Source organism: Monodon monoceros, unplaced genomic scaffold (genome assembly GCF_005190385.1).
Source record: "Monodon monoceros isolate NGI ecotype Baffin Bay Population unplaced genomic scaffold, NGI_Narwhal_1 Super_Scaffold_3, whole genome shotgun sequence".
Lineage (NCBI taxonomy): Eukaryota > Metazoa > Chordata > Mammalia > Artiodactyla > Monodontidae > Monodon > Monodon monoceros.
Genome location: NW_021703780.1, coordinates 27,434,691 through 27,452,045, shown reverse-complemented (window position 1 = coordinate 27,452,045; position 17,355 = coordinate 27,434,691).

The following is a 17,355-nucleotide window of genomic DNA, read 5'->3' as shown; positions in this document are numbered from 1 at the left end:
TGAATGCTGGAAAAATTCTTACCATGGGCTTGTATATACAGAAACAATTTGTTTCTTGTGTTCTGTATGAGTAAGAAAATTATTTTTAAAAAATATTAGATATAATGTAGTCATTTTCATGGCTCTCATTTGCTTAAAGTTGTATTCTTTTTCTTACGTTCTTAAATTCTTTGTTCTTTTCATTTGTTATTGCATTTGAATCATATTATAAGAAAGCATCTTAATTATTTAATTTATATTGATAGAGCCCCTACATATTGAAAGTTGACATACCATGTTCAGGTGCTCTGTGGGATAGAAAATTCCCCAAAGAAAACGATGCTGTGTAGACAAAAATAACAGATGGTTACCATAGCAAAATGTGTGACTTATTTGAGTTCTACTTAAAACTTAGTTATGCTCTATACAAAGTAGATGTCCCTAAATACTGGTTGGCTAAAAAAATGAATGGTTCATATATACTTTTATACATATTGCCACATTCTCATTGGAAAACTAGCATGGAAAAATTTTGAAAGTTTGGCACAATTGAAAGTTTGAATTGTATTAGTATTATTAGCACTGATAAGATCAATATGTAAATACTTGAAATAAATGGATTTTTTCCAATGGAGGAAAAAATTATCCCACCTATTTCTGAATAGCATGTATATTTCCTCATTTGGTTTCTGCAATTTTAAGTTTAATAACCTAGGAAGAAAGTTGATTCATGCTACTTATTTTAAATATTCATATTGCCAATTTAAGCTTTTTTTGTACTGAATCAATAAAGTGATTTAATGTGATATTAGATTTTAAAAACATCAACATTTTGTGTCAAATATGAATTGATGACACTTTAAAATATTTTTATAGAGTAAGATATTTTATGGAGTAAGGTATTTTACAAGATAAAGTCAATTGCACATTCTTTTTTTTTTTTTTTTAATTTATTTATGGCTGTGTTGGGTCTTCGTTTCTGTGCGAGGGCTTTCTCTAGTTGTGGCAAGTGGGGGCCACTCTTCATCGCGGCGCGCGGGCCTCTCACTATCTCGGCCTCTCTTGTTGCGGAGTACAGGCTCCAGACACGCAGGCTCAGTAATTGTGGCTCACGGGCCCAGTTGCTCCGCGGCATGTGGGATCTTCCCGGACCAGGGCTCGAACCTGTGTCCACTGCATTGGCAGGCAGCTTCTCAACCACTGCGCCACCAGGGAAGCCCAACTGCACATTCTCGATAGCATTCTGAACATGTCTTTTGTTGGAGAATTATATACCGAGCAATCACATATTCAGGTCTCAGAATCTCTAAACTATGCTTATTATATCTATCTATCTATTAATTGATTAGTCGATTGATAGATCCCGATAGGTATGTTTTGACACCTTTTAAATTTTGTATCCATAGGTTAAATATATTAAAACTGTAAAATATCCTGTATACCAATCTTAAAATTTATATTCCAGGTTTCTCCATTCTTGTGTTTAGATGCTTCATGCCCAGATAAATATCCTGCTTTTATTTGAGAACTAACATGTTCGGTATTCCTTCCAATCTTTGGATTCTGTAGAAAACATAACCTATTATGAAACTGTCCAAGGTTAGTTTGGACAATATAAAACATGTATTTTAAAATATGTTTTTGGAAGGTCTTCTGGCAAATACGTTAGAGACAGTAGGCACTGAATCCTCATACACAGAAACACAACATGACAGTTGAAATATTATTAGTACATATTTCAAAAGATATATTCATGGTCAAAAGTGGATTAACTTTATCTGGGGAGCAGAATGGAATGAAAACACAGAAAATAAGACCTCGAAGAGGCAAACCCACAGGCTCCATTACTGGAAATGACTCGTGGCATCTTTGTGTTCAACTCCCATGAGATCTAGCTCTAACAATGCTCTACCCTCTGTGAGGGAACAGAGCGCTGGGTCTGCAAATGGAGGCTGGAAATAGCTTGGACTCTGGTTAGGATCTGAGCAATATAGCATACATAATAAGCAATATCACCGGAATGTCAAAGAAGGTCAGTGACAATCCTCCGACGAAGAGCTGGGCCAAATGACACCCGAAACCGGGTGTCATTCTCGAAACCGATTGGTTATATTTCCTTAAGACAATAACACAGAATCAGAAATATAAGAGTTGGTTCTCATCTGGGAACCCTGGGGTCCTGGAAAAGTCAGTGCAGAGAAATCAAACACGGAGGAGTAAGCATGGACAGAAACTATCCAACCAGCCACGATATGGCTACCGTGAGAAAAATTAATTTAATGGAACGATCCCAATGAAAGATCACTCCTGAACTAACATAAATAAACGAGTAATCTAAAAAAAGGAATTACCATAAACTGAATAAGCGTCTCAAAAAATATGACTAGCATTCTAAAAATAAACAGAAGGCTATGAAACAAAAACAGTTGGATATGGATCAAGAACTGTTGGATATGGAGAAAGAATGCATTCGTAATCTCAGAAACAAGAACATTCAAATGTATTAACCCTCACTTGCAGAAGAAGTCTTTTGCTCCTTCAAGATTGAATGGATGGAAGTGATTTTGTCCTGAAAGAATCTGGGATTTCACAGGGTTATTATCCACTAAACAACCCCCAGTTGGATGACCCTCAATAAAGCTTCGACTCTGCCTGGTAGAAAAAAAATAAAGCCTTAAGATTTAATGTCAAGGTTTCCTGAGTCAATGAAGTATCTTCCCCCTAAACCACATTAACAGCCCTTAACCTAACAATGCCTTGAAGAGCCTACATTTTTATGAGTCGCCTTGTGAAAATCAGAGCTAGGAGGGAAAACGAGCAGCATATATCTTAAGAATTTATTTAAAGTAAGTAAACTGGTCATGTCCTCAAATTCCCTAACACCTAAGATCTTACAGTCATCTACTTGAAATAGCCACAAATCTTAGCCTTCTACAGAGCTCTGATCATCATTTATTACTTCCAGGGTCCTCCATGCTCACTCGGCCACTACTATTCCATTTAGACAATATTTCCAGGGGAAAAAACATCATCTGTCAGATGGCTATTGAAGTACTATTTTTACAATAAAAAATGTATTTATTGCAATAGTTTAAATGGTTACAGAACATTTGTTAAATCGTTTTAGGCATACGTGACTCTACTTAATACTAAATAAGAAGAAAAACATAGGTGTAGCCCATTGAGGCCCTCGGGGTCTAGATTGTGTGGTATGTTAGCAACGTTCACAGAGCCAAGAAGCTGTCACCACCACGATTGCTGGTGCCAAGAGAGGCCTGAACAGACTGCTCAGTGCTGGCACTCTTCTTTCCCTGCCAGTGATACTGATGATGATAAGGACACCCCTGCTGTTGCTCTGGTCCTTGTGTCAGAACAAGAAATCACAAGTAGGTTTAGTTGAAACAGTCTGTCAGTATCTTCTAGGAACCAAACACAAAGCATTGTTAGGGGATCAGAGGCAGGCTGAAGCCTACAGCTAAGAACTGTAGACACAATGCTCTATCTTCTCTAGGTACATTTCTTTCTAACAGCAAATAAGATTAATGAGAATTTGAGAAGAGATTCCCCCTTCTACCTAATCCCCCAAATTATAATTCCAATTCTACCACTAAGTTATTTCCGCAGCAAATATAGGGTCAGATAACCAGAATTTACACACGAATTTAGTGTTTATAGCCAGTGAACAAAAAAACAATTCCAACACAGAAGTAAAGAATAATTAAGGCAACAGTCAAATCTGACCCAATCTGTTATATGAGAATTGACAATATCCTGTCAAGGCAGGCATTCAGCAACAAGAAAGTTATAAATAATTTTTCAGTAATCAATCAATTACAAAATATTACTGAATGTAATTGATATTCTTAATTTTAATACGATACAGCTTGTAGAGCATTATGAGGATATATTTTGCTACCTGTCTTCCTTTTTTAAGATTGTAAATCAGATAGCAGTTTTTCACCTGCGTGATAACAACAAAATCTAGTACAAGGAACACCAATCATGATATTAATAAGGTTCTGACATTTTATTTTTAACAGCAAAGCAATTTCTATGCTTTTGAAATTACTGTGTGACCTCTTAATATGTCCCAGGAAGATTTAAATAACATATAATGATATATAAAATATATACGTATGTGTGTGTGTGTGTATATATATATATATATATATATATATATATATATATATATATAAAAACAGCAGCTCTACCTTCTGTGAAAGTACGAATTCTGGGTTACTAAGGGGAGTATTTGGCATACTGAGAGGAATAACTGGCAATATGGCATGCCCACAGTACAGTTTGTTTTCCATTTTTTTTTTTTTTTTACGCGGGCCTCTCACTGTTGTGGCCTCTCGCATTGCGGAGCACAGGCTCCGGACACGCAGGCTCAGCGGCCATGGCTCACGGGCCCAGCCGCTCCGTGGCATGTGGGATATTCCCAGACCGGGGCACGAACCCGTGTCCCCTGCATCGGCAGGCAGACTCTCAACCACTGCGCCACCAGGGAAGCCCTGTTTTCCTTTTTTAATTGTAAGGACTATTAAAACTGTTGAACTAAAAATGAAAGGATTTTCTGGATGGAATTATTTTTAACCCTCTGCCATTCTAACGAGCTTAATCACATATTAATAATGATGTACTGAAAACTTACTGTGTTCTGGAGGTAGAGTATATCACAACATGTAATTCATTCTAGGAGTGGTAGTCATGGAATGAAGCAAGCAGTTGCCTTTTTCTTGTCATGAATTTGTTGTTTATGAATTGTAAAAAGAAAAATCTAAAAATGAAAGAAGATTTCCACTTTATTTTTTAAAGTTAAGTAGATTATATTGAATTCCAATAATAATAGTATAAACACATTTTTGTTATTCACTTTTTTTTGTTAAAAGAGATGATTTGGAAATTTGGGGGAATTTCACTTTTTTTTCTTTTACCTTTTTTCTTTTCCTTCCTTCCTATCTTTCATTCTTTCCCTTTCCCTTTCTTTCTTTCTTTCTTTCTCTCTCTCTCTCTCTCTCTCTCTCTCTCTCTCTCCCCCTCCCTCCCTCTCTCTCTCTTTCTTTCTTTCTTTCTTTCTTTTCCCTTTATTTTTTGTCATTTTGATGTTTTAAATTGTGTCACAAAGCTCATCTTTTGAAGAATTTCCATACTGCCTCTTTGGGGAGTTAATAATTTATCACCTTTGCATCACTACACAAATTAACCACAATACAACATCATTTTCTGGGTAACCTTTGCAATTGTAAATGGTGAAATTGTTTTAGCGGCTTGCACACGTCATTAGTCAGGGACATTTTAATTAAATTTAAAGTGATAATTGCCCTTCATAAGCAAATTCAGTGTGTGGGACCTAACAGACAAGCTGAAAAATAGAAACATTGGTTTTGTTTATTTGGGTTTAGATGTACTGGGGTCTTAAGTGCTTGTTCAGATCTTCAGAGCAGCTAGAAAGTGTAGAAAAAGTTAGTACATGTTGTAGCACAGTTTTTTGTTTTTTGTGGTTTCTTTTTAAATTACACACCTAAACAGTACTATCAGGAACATGCTTCCCTTCTTAATGTGAGCCTCGTGCTGGTAAAAAGTGAAAATTGACAACTTTGGGGAAATAAGTCTCCCATCCAGGGAAGGGTCCCAGATTGACAGTGACAGGGCTAAATCCTCCCATTTCACCTCCACCAGCTGGTCTCAGCCAAGCAGGAGCTGGCAGCCTCTGAAATGCCTGCTGAGGATCCACATCCAGTGACCTGTTCAGCTCCTGGCCTCTCTTCAGAGACCAGCAGGAGGGGAGAGAATTATTGCCGGTCTGTAACGGGGACGCCCCACCCAGGAGTAGCTGAACTGAGGTCGCTTCTTTCACAGCTATTCCATGTCCTGGCTGTGAACAGCTATTAACCAGTGAGGACATGCTCCCAATAGGGTCAGGTGGGGATTTACGTTACAGACCTAGAAGTAAAGGCTCCATAATGAGTCCCTGGAGTCATCCAAGTCTCTACTAGTCTTGCTACAGTTCTGAAATGAGATCTTCAAAAATCCCTGCAAATTCTTTTTCATTTTACCGGCTGTAGATTGTACTCTCTGTCTGGTCTCCATTTCTCTCTGCATAAGCAGTTATAGGCTTTATTTAAGTGTTGCATTTCCAAGTGCTCTTGACTCTGTGCAGGGCTCCTCACACATCACTCATGCCTTATTTTACAGGGTGAGCGGGTAATTAGCATCTTTCACAATTAGCCAGGATTTGCTCTGCTAATTTCATTCCCTGATGAAGGTGCTAACTTGGCGTGAAACTGTAATATGTTGGGTGATTTATTAATTCTCCACTGATGGGTGGAAATCACATGCCTGTGCCTTTACTGTTGAGAAAGTTAACAGCATCCACTTGTAAGAGATGGTATTTGAAAAGTGATGCTGGTGTGATTGAATGTGTGAATGTATAATGAAGTCAACCCAGATAGCCCCTTTCTGATTAAATTGTATTAAAATTATGTGGCAGTTCCTTGGAAAGAGATTCTTAAGAAAGAAATATGTGCTCATCTTTTAAGAGTAGCTGTCAGTCACAGTGTGTGTCACTGGGGGCTATAGAGGAAAAAAGTCATACCTGTTTTTTAAGCAACAAGTAGAAGAAACCATACTGATATGAAGGCCCTTTGCCTAAACAAGCTGTAACATAAATTTTAACAACACAGGGAGCAAACTTCTTTAAGAAATCCCCAAATAAAGCAATTTGACACATATATCATTAGATTTACTGTTACGGATTTCCCTTATCTTATTTCCACTCTAAGCGTAAGCCTTTGATATTTAGTATGAGAATTCACAATCAATCAAGAAATATTGACTATACTGAAAGCTAGGTTTCTGAGAACACTTTTCCTGTCACTTTTCCTCATTTATCCCAAGTTTCCAAAAGAATATTAATTTTTTTTAAAGTTCTTTTATCCAAGGGAAATCTGGAAGACATCACCAAGTGACTAAAGTTAATATTATCAATGATGGGGAAACTGACATTATGTGCCTCTTGATGAGATGATTTATGAAGAACATTTTATGCAGTATTTTGCTACAGATTAAAAATCAAATATCAGATACTCCTCTGGAAGAAATAATAGAAATCAAAGAATATACTATAAAATAACTTTTCCTAAATAATTGCGACATAGTCATTAAAAGGGTCAATGTCAGGAAAGAAAAAGAATGGCTTAGGAATGGTGTCCGATTAAAGAAACCTAAGAGATATGAAAACTAACACGTGTGACTTCCTGTTGGATCCTTGTTGGGGCACATTGCTATAAAATATATTATTGAGACAATTTGGTAACACTTGAATATGGATTTTATGTTAGACAATAGTACTGCATCAATTTTAAGCTTAATTTTATAAGGGTACTGTGACTATGCAAGATAATGTGTTTGTCCTATGAAGATACATGCTGAAAAAATGAAATCTGCAACTTACTCTCAAATGATTTAGCCAATAAATAAATAAATAATAAATAAAATACATATATATGTATACACTGTGTGTCTATTAAGAGAAAATGAAAGAGAGGAACAGCATACACAGGGAATTATAGCAATTATCCTGTAATAACTTATAATGGAGTATAATCTGCAAAAATACTGAATTACTACGCTGTACACCTAAAACTAACACAATATTGTAAATCAACTATACTTCAATAAAAAATAAAATTCAATTATAAAAAGAGTGAACAGGAAATGGATTTTTTGAAATTTTACATGTTGGCCAAAGACTTTTATTTTAACATCACTCTTAATTACAGGTTGGGTGGGTATAGAAGTCTTACTAAGAAATTATTTTCAGGGACTTCCCTGGTGGCGCAGTGGTTAAGAATCTGCCTGCCAACACAGGGGACGTGGGTTCGAGCCCTGGTGCGGGAAGATAACCACATGCCACGGAGCTACTGAGCCCACGTGCCACAACTACTGAAGCCCACGTGCGTGAGCCTGTGCTCCCGAACAAGAGAAGCCACTGCAACGAAAGCTCGCCACAACTAGAGAAAGGCCACGTGCAGCAACGAAGACCCAATGCCGCCAAAAATAAATGAATAAACAAATTAATTGAAAAAAAATTATTTTCAAACTTTTCCAATATCCCTTCAAGTTCTAAGACACGGAACAACCCAAGCGCCCCTCAACAGATGATCAGATTAAAACAGATGATCAGGGCTTCCCTGGTGGCTCAGTGGTTGGGAGCCCGCCTGCCGATGCAGGGGACACGGCTTCGTGTCCCGGTCCGGGAGGATCCTGCGTGCCGCGGAGCGGCTGGGCTCGTGAGCCATGGCCGCTGGGCCTGTGCGTCTGGAGCCTGTGCTCCACGGCGGGAGAGGCCACAACAGTGAGAGGCCCACGTATCGCAAAAAAAAAGCAAAAAAAACCAGATGATGCGATTAAAAAGTGGAATATATATCTATATATCTATATCTATGATGGATTACTCAGCCATAGAAAATAATAAAATTCTGCCATTTGCAGCAACATGGATGAATATTGTGCTTACCGAAATAAGTCAAAGACAAATACTATACTATATCACTTATATGTGGAATCTAAAAAATATATAAATGAATGTATGTGCAAAACAGAAAGACTCACAGATACAGAAAACAAACTTGTGATTACCTAAGGGAAGAGGAAAGTGGGAAGTGGGAAGGGTCAAATTTGTGGTATGGGATTAACAAACTACTACACACATATTGAAGGAGTGTTCTGTCTGAAATTTTGTAATAGATAAAAAAGAAATTCCTAAACAAATATTGATGGTTGTTATTCCAAATTAAGCCCAAATGATGCATATATAATCACAGTATTTTTTTCTCAGTATGCTATTAATTACAGTATGCTACTAAATATCTGAGAACATTATTTATCATAATGATGTAAATATGGAGAGTGACATTTAAAAAACAATGGTAAAACTTTTCTGAGCGAAGAGGTGAAAGTTATGCATTGTGAAATGATTTCTTGAGTGTAAGCCCTCATCCATTACAGAAAGTTAATAAATAACATCTAAAACTAAATCAAAAGCGGTAATGTAAATATATTATACAGAATATAGAGGTAGTAATAGATCAAACAGTGAAAAGCACTAAGGAGTGGAATTTAGAAGTGGGGAATGGTGGAGCGGGGTCTGCTGTTTTTCATCAAAAATCTAAATTACTATTTGGTCTTTTAGGAACATGTACCTCGATCATTTGCATAATAGCAAAATTAAAATTAAGTCCACTAAACACAAAAATTAAAATAAATATTAAAAACAATTGAGGACTTATTATGTACAAAGCCCAATACAAGGAAATTTGCATGTATTGTCTCACCTAAAACTGAAAGCAAACTATGAATATTTATTATCTTTTCGTATTCTCTACATATTTCCTGTGAGAAAGGAGAAACTTCATAGTTTAATAATTCACCAAGATCACACAATATGACTGAAATAAGAATTCAAAATTACATCTGTCAGATTTTCAAACCAGTTCTTTTAATAAGTACAAAATGCTACTTGATCCATCTCATTCATTCACTTAATAAATATGTACTTGGACACTTACTATGTTCTAGGTGCTAAGTTACACACACTTAGCTAATCGAGGAGTGAAATGAATTATTACAACATCATGTAATTACAATTGTGTTATGTTCTAAGAAGAAAGTACCACAATCCCACACCTGAACATTTTTTGGGGGTGGTATGGCACCCTTTGCTTCCTATCCCAGAGAATTCTCTGACAAAAGATGTAGGATGCCACAGAACTCTTCTTACTGCCCATGAATGTGTTATTCAGAAACGTGGGAGAATGGACACAATGTAGGCAAGAACTTTGACCAATAAGAAATGAGTATTTATAAATAAATTTATCCCTCTTTCTTTTCTGTGAAGCACAGTCCTGAGACACAGTTAGTATGGCTGCTCAAAAGCTGGTACCACGAGATGGAGCAGTGTGTGTGTAGCAATGTCTTGCTCAGTAATGAATGCTTACATTGCCTCTTGAGGATCTAGAACAAAAGTTTATAAATGATAATTTTTTAGTAATATGTGGAGGAAGAAAACTCAGTAAAGGAGTCAACAGTGTTAGTGCCAGGAAAAGAACCAGGTGACAGTCCAAGAAAGGAAGTAAGTGAAAGTTAAGGAAGTGAATTCCTCATCTGGATAAAATTTAAAGATACTCTTTTTTTTTTTTTTTTTATTGCGGTACGCGGGCCTCTCACTGTTGTGGTCTCTCCCGTTGCGGAGCACAGGCTCCGGACGCGCAGGCTCAGCGGCCATGGCTCACGGGCCCAGCCGCTCCGCGGCATGTGGGATCCTCCCAGACCGGGGCACGAACCCATGTCCCCTGCATCGGCAGGCGGACTCTCAATCACTGTGCCACCAGGGAAGCCCGATACTCTTATAATGAGAAAGACAAAGAAGAGCTAGTTGAAAACAGGATCAAGGGAGAGTTTTTAGAAAATAAGAGTAATTAAAATGGGTTCACAGGATGAAAGGAAGAAATCAAAGTAGAGGAAAATGATTGTTGAGATGTCAGAAGAAAACTAGGGGATGGACTTTTCCTAGAGGCAATTGATTAGCCTCAGACAGGGGAAGCCCCTTACTGTCGGAGACACTAAGGAAGGCAGTACTAAGAAGGCAGAGATGGACATAAAGAAGTACAGTTAGAATAGCTCATGCTTGGTAGACATTTTATTTTTTTCTTTTGGATAGTGAAGAAAGATGCTGAACATAGATTTGAAGACAGCTGGAGGGTAATCAGGGACCATCCATTTTCTCCAGCAGCATGCAGCAACAGGGTATGGAAGAGTGAGGATTGAACCTAAGGTTAGAGTTTTTCAGGATGGGTTGGGCACAGGAGTTGAAAATGCTGGTAGGAAAGTGGTTGAAACTTATCACCAAAGGTAATCGCACTGGAAATAAATTGGGATAGACTTTTTTTTGATGTAGCTCCCCTTTGTTGAAAGAGGCAATCTAGGTCTATTATAAATGCAGACATAATTGATATAGTTTGACATGATGCCTAGAAGTTGTATGTAATCATGGTATATAGACAGTATGGTGAAAATCAAAACTATTGAGCCAAAAATGTGTTGGCCATTGCCCTTTTCTATTAAATATGACCTATTTTGAAGCAAGATGTAGTAAGAATCATATAGGACTTTTTTCTATTATTACAAATATGTTTTCATATTATTTTAACATATGTAGATAAATAATTTTTTCCTTCCAGTCCTTCTATCGTGAGATAGAGTGTATGTGTGTGTAAGCTTGTGTGTATACACATCCATGTGCAGATAGCATTAATTGTGATCTGAAGACTAGTTATGACTTATGCATGAGTCACAGGTTCCTAGCCTGCTGGATTGGGAAAGGCAATGCTGCCGCTGCCAGCCTTCCCTGTGACACCAGACGGAGCTCTGGTTACATCTCTGCCTGGCCTATAGTGGCTGAGAGGCAAGAGGAGTTTCTCATTTTAAATGCTCCACAGCTGGAATCTTGTCTGCAGTATCAGCCGATGCCTCTGGGCTCTAATCTTTCGGATTGGATTCTAGAAGGTTGCTTATTCAGTTTTGTAGGCTGTTTAATCAGTAGCTGTTTTGGACATAAAAGACAATGTTCTCTCATTGAAAACAGTATGGAATTATTTCTTCTTTGGTAATTTGCTTGAATCCAATACATTTATATATATATATATATATATATATATATATATATATATATAATCAAAAAGGAGAGGACTTATAAATGACTTTTATTATATGCATTATAGAAAAAACACTTGTTTTAATCTTTTTGAAATAATGAAAATAATTTTTTAAACATCTCTTTCTCTAAAACTCACTTGACTAATATGCAGGAGAAAATTATAGGGTTGAGATTTATCAGTTTTTTTAAATATGAAGAATTATAAAAAAAATTGCTGTTCTCCTAACTTATGGGTTCTTTTTAGTAAAACTTCTTAGGTTTTATGAGATTTTATTTTAAAAGCAATAGTAAAAATAATATTCACAAACTTCATAGTAAAAAGTTTTTTCTAATTTCTATGCATTTTATCTTCAAAGTAATCTCTGCTTTGCATTTAATGTATCAAAGAAATTATAACAAGTAATTTGATTTCCATATGTATAAAATTTCTATCAGTAATTTAATAGATCAGGAAAAATATTTTAATGCACTGTATGACCTGATTTTCTTGTTCAGAAAAATAAAATCCAAACAGAGTGAGAAGAATCCTTAACTTTGTTTCAGCTCTGATTTCTAGTCTCAATTGTTCCAGAAACCATATAACTTGAAAATATCATTTAATACATTAAGATTTTAGATTTTTAGTTTTCATTTCTAATGCCTTCTTTCATATCTTCATTACCTCTTTATAGATGACTTCCAAGTTTTATTTCCATCTGTTACTTCATGCCTGATATCCATATCCCATTACAAAACTACTCAAGGACTTGACTATCTCACAATTTTAATGTGAGAATCTATGAATTTGAATAATTTATCTAAAAATCTTCTTCACTCCAAAGAAGGTTCTCCTTCAGATTTTCTACAGTGATGTACTTTCTCATCACTTATTCAGTCTCTTGTGCTGGGAAACATGGAGCTAACTTTGATCCATTCTTTTCTTTCAACTCTTTTATCTAGTCTGATCTCAAGTCATGATGTATTTTTCTTCACAACATCCCAGGGAAAATAGATCTGGAACTTGAGGAAAATGGTTACGAGTCCATAATTTAAGAACAGGATAAGAAGAAATAACTGGGTGTTTGGCGAGTGGCATTCTAAAGATCACAAACGTCCTTGGAAGAGGTCAAGGGACCATGGGACATAGTGAAAAAGGCAAAAGTAAGGAATTGGGATCATGCAATGCCATGCCAGTTCAGAGAGAGGAAACTAAAGAATATTGGGAATTTTCAGAAGATCAATCTACCTACTATGTAGAAAAGATTGAAGAAAGGAGCAGTCGCAGTGATCAGATGTGTATTTAGGAAGACAATGAATAGAATGGTTATTCGCCTTTATCTTGTTGGTATAAATTACAGTAATAGGTTTTCTAATGTTACATCATCTTTACATTTCTAGATTTACTGGGTAATTGTGTTTTCTTAACTACCTAGCATCTGAACCTCTTTATAATATTTGGCCCTCTTACACTTCTCTAAAGTTTGTATAAAACATTTGCTTGAAGTTTTCATAGAATTTAGCTATATTTTACATTAACCTAGATAGAGGTAAGGTGGGTAATTCACTGAGATATCCTGAAGTTGTTTTTGTGCCCTATATTTACCAATGTAAAGAACTAAAAATTAGCTATACACTGGTAATAGTATGGAAGGCAATACCACTGCATAGCTTTGATGTTGCTTAATAATTGCTATGATATACTGGGCTAGTACTCATGCTCTTAATATGCTTAGACAAGATTTATTTGAGCTCTAAGAAATGCCTATTATAATGACTTCCCAAGGGTACAATTGGGTACTGCTAGTAGTTTGGTGTCCAGCAAAATAATCTGCAATACTCTCCCTTTCCGAAGACATAGGAGGTTACAAGAATGACATACCGCCCCTGCAATGTGTGCCAATATTTGACAGAGTACACACATATCCAGAATGCTCCAAAGCACTGCTGAAACCCAGGTCTCCCTGCACCTTCCTTCACTGGTCCACTTCTCATGGCTATAGCTGAGATGAGAGAGAAGTCAAAGGCAAGGCAAATTCAATTTACCTTTCATAATATTACTTTTTCTTCTCTGGGAAAAAAATCCCTTACAGCAGTTTGCTAGAGGCAAATTCATACTGAGCACATGGACCAGTATCTAGAGCTGACTCAACCCAAGGGTCCATGGAAACACATATGTCAGTATCTCCAGAGATTAAAATGCCGTATGTCAGAGTTATTCCAGACTTATGTTCTGGAATGGCTTTCTTAGAACTATATACACTTTAGAATTGTAAGAACTATCCAAGGTCACTCAGTTTAACTCTTTGTTTCATGGATGGGAAGACTGAGAACCAGAATAGCTAAATGACATGCCCCTCGCCAATGGCTACCCATGCAGTTTAGAGAAAGAAGAAATTTCTTAAAGTCCAAATCTGAATTTCACCAAGTTTATTTTTTCTTTCTTTTCTGCTTCATTTTCCTTCTCTGTAGAAAAGTTGAGAGATCACTGAAAATTACTTTAGAGAAACCCGAAAGCTTCTGCTACCTTTTCTCTTACAAATGTGGGAGACCATATAATCAGCACTTGAACTTTTCTAGTTCTCCCTTTTGTCCTTTCTGTGACTTCTTACACCAGATGCTGTTTTATTTTTTCTGAGATTATACTTCAATCTGATTAAGTGTCAGTGTGATCTTGAAGCTATGATAAGTTTGCTTCTTCATAGAGCTAACAAATATAATACTAATAGGTATGGAGAATAATGCATGAGGAAAAAGATAATGATAACTTCTAAAGAGGTTGCATCCCTAAATTATTCTGAAATAGAATTTTTTTAAATGTAAAGACTTTTAAAATTACCACAATTTATAATCTCATGTCTACTGTAGTATAATGTGATATATTAGCACAGTGAATCCTCTGATGTAGGTTGGGGATGACTCCCCCCAACACACTCATTCTAGTTCTTTACCAAGTCCAACCCAAGGGAGGTGAGTTGCCCTCCAGCCTTCCCTGAAGTAAATCAGTTATGTATGTATACAAAGCCCCTTTGCTCCGTGGCAGCTTGGCTTCTTTCTGTCTTGAGCAATATTGATAGCTATCAATAAGCCAGAAGGAAGAGGGAGGGTGGGAAATGATAAAGGAAGGAAGCTTAAACTAGTAGAGGAAAGAAACTCCCATAATGTAACCTGGGCCAAAGCAGTCATTAACAGTAAAGGATTCAGGTCAGTGGAAACACTTTGAACTTCTTAAAATGTTGCAACTGCCAGTTAGTGGTAGGCAGCAAGGATCTGAGTTAATATGCTTTACTGAATGTACAGGACAACAGGACATTAGAGAAAATGCAAAGTTCCAAAATATGCCTGACTCTAATACAGTAATACACACAGTATTTATATAAAAACATCTATCTATATATATATTATACATAATACATATATGTAATTTCAGGGAAATCATTCACAGTAGACAGATGAGCAAAATTTGTTTCTAAGATGGGTGTAATTTTGAGAAAGGTACTCTCAGTTTTCCTTAACTCTGCTCTGTATGTCAAATGGTGTCTGGAAGAAAAGTGAGAAGGAAAATATTAGCTTTGTTAACTTAATGAAGGTTAGTTATCCCTAGATAGAGACATTAGACTGTATGAGTAGATAAAAAATAAATCCAGACAGGGGAGGTGTTTCATCAGTAGTCAGACACTACCTGGAGTCTTGCATTTGATTCTAGAAAAGAAAATGGAATACAATGGAAACCCCGGAGCAGTTTTCTAGGCAGGGTGCCTGAATATGAGGATGTGAAACCATATTGTATGACAAAGAAAATGGAAGGTTTAGCAAAAGAAACGTAAAATACAAAGAGAGACTGTGGAGGAGTCTTTAGTTATTTAAAAGTTGGACATGGGAAGGTGATTAAACTTGTTAAATAAAATCTCAGAGTATAGAACCGAGATGTGAATATTTCAGGGAAAGTGATTGAGGCTGATCACGGGGAAGACGGTTTTTAGGTCTCTTAGATCAGCTATTTAAAAGTGGAATCAGTTACTCCTGGAAGTTGCAAATTTACTGTTATTGAGATTATTCAAGAACAAGTTGGGTAACTCCTTGGTGGGAACATCTTAGAAAGAATTCAAGCATCAAAAGGAGGATGGACTAAAAACAGAGAATGATATCTTTTAATCTTAAATACTGTTTGCAAAATGAATGAGCATGAAACCTGGACTATTACTCCCTACAAAGAACTGTTTGTGCCTGATTAGTCTATTTATATGCCAAAGCCCAAAGAACATGAAAGATGCATTTTGTACAAACACTGAACTAAACATACTGGAACACCTGGATCTCTAAAATGAATTCTATGGTTAGTATTAGAGCCATTAGTTGTGAATAAATTTAAATATTATATGCTCTTCTTTCTGAGCTCATGTGTGTGTGTTAAAAACAGCTAATTAACTATTTTCTGAGTGCCTTATCTATAGCATGCTTTACTGGGTATTATGGGTATACAGAGATGTATGGATACTGTTTGCTAGCTTAAACTGTTTACCTTACTTCTCTTTTCTTTTTTCCTTTCCTTTCTACACATTTTTATACTTCAAACATCTTGATTTTTAACTTCACATGACACATAGATTTTAGTCCAAGATTTGTCATTTATTAGCTGTATAATCTTGGTAAAATTACTAATCTAAGTTTCAGTGTCCATATTTGTGAAAGATAAAAAATAATAGAACCAGCTTCATAGTGAGGACCCAGTGAGATACGGGCATATCTCTCAGCATATAGTAAGTGTTCATTCATTCACTACTAGTTATTATAGTATCATTCAAACTCACTGTCACCTCTACCCTTAGCATCTCTCATTAAACCCTTCTTATTCTGGGTTCATTAGAACCTCCAGCGAACCACTACTCTCTACCTCATTGTTACCACCCACTCTGTTTGGTGGTTATCCTACCTTGTTTTGGAAAAGGATGGGCTTCCCACTTCAGTTTAAACCCCTGCACATCTGTACCTTTACTCTCAACTCTTGCCCTTACATGGGCAGATGGGCAAATCTATAATGTCATAGAATTCTAGGTTGGTAAATACTAGAGTTTATCCAATTGACCCTCTCATTTTAGAGATAAGGAACCTGGGATAACGAAGACAGGTCTGACCTTTTTCAGATAACAGAGCAGTTAGTTAATAGGAGCAAGTTAATAGCAGAGTAAAGTACTCCTCTGCTATAGAGTATCCCTTGTTCCAAACAGTTGTGAGTGAATTGAGAGTATGGAGAAAAAAAGAAAAGTCAGAGTTTGATCTTTAGCCCTCAGTGGCATGTAGGACAATGTTTTGAGTATTAAAGTGAATAAATTAAAAGAAACTAACATATTTTTCGTGCCTATTCTGTTCTGAGCACTAAGATAGTTTCTTTATATATAGCACATTATTTGATCCTCAATAACAAAACCAAAACATATAAACACACTTCCTCATTTCTTAATTGAGACAATGAAGCTCAAAGAAATTATATTTGACCAAAGTTAAATACACTAATAAATGGTAGTGCCACAATTTTAACCCATATTTCTATGAATGTAAAATCTATGCTCTCTGACTGCTTTTATGGCAGTGCTCACTCTTCCCAGTCTTGGCTATTATATAATCCCAGTCCTCTAAGGCAAATAAGTCCACTTCTCCTAGGGATGTTCAAGATACTTAGG